General features: G+C 33.8%; 1 pseudogene; it reads right to left on the reverse strand.

Moving 5' to 3' along the window:
* Nucleotides 1–1597: 1597 nt before the first annotated feature.
* On the reverse strand, nt 1598–2812 carry LOC145122129 (receptor-like protein kinase HERK 1 pseudogene; annotated as a pseudogene).
* Between the last annotated feature and the right edge of the window lie 794 nt (nt 2813–3606).

Consider the following 3606-nt stretch of genomic DNA (forward strand, 5'->3'; position numbering starts at 1 on the left):
AAACCGGAGGAAACGAGGAGAGCGATGATGACGAGTAGCTAGTTGTAGGATTTTTGTATGTTTTGTTTGTGTAAGTATTTTAGACAAGTATTTTCGATATTTTGTATTATGTTAAATTGGATGAGTATTTTAAACGGATGTTGGATTAATGTTTTGGAATGGAAGGATGCAGGATTAGCTTAATTAATATCATGGCAGCTTTTATACTTTTATACAGTTTTTTTAAATTTTTAATGTGAAATAAAAAAAGATACCAATACCAGCAACGCCTTTAGTGACGACAGCTGGGTATTAGCGTCGACAAGGCTTAACGGCGACACCCAATTATTAGCGGCGACAACCTTTAGCGGTGACATGAAGCATTAGCGGCGACAAGCTGATTATCAGTGACAAAGCATCAGCCGCCACGCATGTCGCCGATAATACACTAATTTCTTGTATTGAAATAGGAAACAACAATAAGATGAACAGCCGTTTACCAGAGCAAACGAACGAACCACATCATTGAATAGTTCGCTTCGCGCAACCGGGTGACTACTAAAGCCTCTACACAATGAACATATCAAAAGCCAAGAATCAAATAGCTCCCTCATACCATATTGAACAAACAAGGGAGATAGAAAAAGTGGCTAGATCCTTTAATTACAATATAAAAGAAAAGACAATTATATATAGGAAAACTACTTAGGATTAGCCTATATAAGAAAACTATTTAGGAATAGCCTAACTAAATGGCTAAACAAAATCACCGAACATAAAATAATTCGAATACTTTATTATGCTAATATTGATATCATCCTCGTATTTTCCCCTATATGGTGAATTACAACTGGTTAACAAAAAGTTTCGAAGACTCTTCCGTTCATATGGTATATTGTTTGTTACTGACAGATGAACAGTACTAAAGATGCGTCCCAATGAAGATGATGATAACCTCTTACCAAAATTTTCCCTGTTTTTCTCGCAACTCTCTCTCTTCAGGGTTGAATCCCAATCGGGCCACCTATTCACATACGCATTTATTAGACAAAGGAGTAAACCCAAGAGTGCTCATACAACAAACATGAATCATGCACTGCATACCTTTAAGATTTCGTGAACCTTCCTACATATATACTTTTCCCTACTGCTTGCTCCTCGTTCTTTAAGCATCACAGGACCGATAAGATGAACAGCTTTCGCGTAGTGCTTCCTTACACCACGAATGCCAGTTATCTGTGTCAATGAGACCCGTTCCCAACCAATTTCAGGTTCAAGAACCTGCAAGTCGAAAATTTTAATTAAAATCGTGTAATCTGAAAGAATCTAGAGATACTTAAGCTGAAAAATGATCTTCCATGTAATTATAAGACAGAACCTAATAACTATTTAGTCACAAATCATATGTAAGTGTTTTAGCACAAGTTTTGGTTTAAGTAGGAAGCTAGTACATACATCATGTAGTGTTGCAAGCAGTGAACGCAAATTCCCTTCTCTTCCGGTGGACCACCTTTTGATCATATAATCATCAGGATTTCCCCCTACTTGCTGAAATAAATATTTTTTAACAAAATGTAAGACACAAATGTAATAAAGCATCAAAACTGGCTAATAATTTCTATTTAACTTGGGGCATTACATCTTTTTTTGCGTGTGGTGTTGAAGATGATGCCACGTTCACGTCACTTGAAAAAACATTTCTTCGTTCCTAAAAACACCAACAAACGAATTATGACATAATTAATGATCACAAAAGCGAACTACGTACTAAAAAACTATTGAAATTAATCCCATATATTTATTGTTAAGTTGTCTCAGTTTTTTGGGTTAGATTGCATTGCTGTTTCAATGTTATTTGATTTTTTGTAGTTATTGTTGATATTGGGCAAGCAATAAAGAGAAGAGTTGTAGAACATACTTGAAATTTGAGCGCAGTTTCAATCTCTTTCACGATTAAATCCATTGATGGCCGTTGTTTCTGCTGTTTTCCTAAACATTGTTGTGCAACTGTAACGAACTTATCAAACGAATCCTCTTCCATTTGTTGCCTAAGATCGAAACTGACATAATTATCTCGTATCTCTTCTTTAGTTGAGGTCTTTGCCAATACTGGAAGGGATCGGCGTCTATCATTATACTTGGGATCAAAACAAAATCTTGAGCACAAAACTTCGAATAATACCACACCGAAAGAGTATACGTCTGATTCTTTAGTGTATATCATCGTCTGTAAGAACACCGGGTCAGCATAACCTTGAGTGCCTTTGGCTTGAGTGATAAGATACGAGCGATTTTTGGTGGCAGGGCCATATTTGGATAAGCCAAAATCTGCAATTTTGGCGTTCCAGTTCTCGTCCAATAGGATGTTGGCACTTTTGATATCAAAATGGAGGACACGTTGGGCACCCCTGGGATTGTGAAGGTACTCGAAGCCACGTGCAGCCCCAAGACATATCTTGAGACGTTGAATCCAAGTGAAGTTGGGGTCCTGTAGATGAAAGTCAAGGCTTTTATTTGGTGCGTACGTATACACAAGGATCCTTTCCTTATTCTCATAACAGAATCCCAGGAGCGAGATAAGATTTTCATGTTTATTATCGGAAAGCAACATGATCTCCCTTTGAAACTCAGGATCTCCATCCTCGTTCGAAGTACTCCACCGCTTTGCAGCACCCGTGATCATCACCCCCTCAGAGCCTAAGAATTCGCCTCTATATACCTTCCCATATCCACCTTCAGCAATGAATTTGTCTTGACCGAAGTTGTTGGTGGCATCTATTATGGTTTGAAGTGGAATTTTGAGGTGCTCAAACTCTCTCAAGAAAGAGGACATTTTGCAAGCGGTCGATTAAATTTGTAAAAAAAACGTTAAACGTTCCTAGCAATAAAAATCTGAGGGATTGAAAGAAGCTTAATTTTGATACATGAGTTTCTGTCAAGTAACACGATTCACATAAATACATAAAGGATCGATATGCTTGGGTCATCTCTCTCTCTCTCATATATATATATATATATATATATATATATATATATATATATATATATATATATATATATATATATATATATATAATAAATGAAAATCTTTTTGCAACATGTCACACTTTCATTGATTTGGACACATGTCATTATGTGGTTATTTTCAATTAATTTTTTCAATGACATTTTGTGGTTTTTTTAATTTCATCAAATTTACATAATATTTAAATGTAACAATTATAACAAGAATATAATAATAAATGAATATCAATTTCATTAATTGACTTTCCTTTTAATTTTAAAATTTGTAAATTAAAACCTCATTAGTTTTTTTTGTTTATTTATCTAAATTATTTGTTTAAATTAAAAAAACACATTAATTTTAATAATTCAATACTTTTCTAATTTTATTAAAAATTCAAACTTTTAAATGTTTAGAATTTTATATTTATTTTTTATTTTAAATGAACCCATATAATACATGGGTATTACACCTACTATATATATATATATATATATATATATATATATATATATATATATATATATATATATATATATATATATATATTCTTAATAAAAGAATCCTAAATTGCCACGTGTCCCCCTTATAACCCTCTTTCTTTCCACGTATCACTCCTGCAA

This window comes from Lactuca virosa, chromosome 6 (genome assembly GCF_052849685.1).
Source record: "Lactuca virosa cultivar CGN04683 chromosome 6, Lactuca_virosa_CGN04683_v6, whole genome shotgun sequence".
In the NCBI taxonomy this organism is placed as follows: Eukaryota; Viridiplantae; Streptophyta; class Magnoliopsida; order Asterales; family Asteraceae; genus Lactuca; species Lactuca virosa.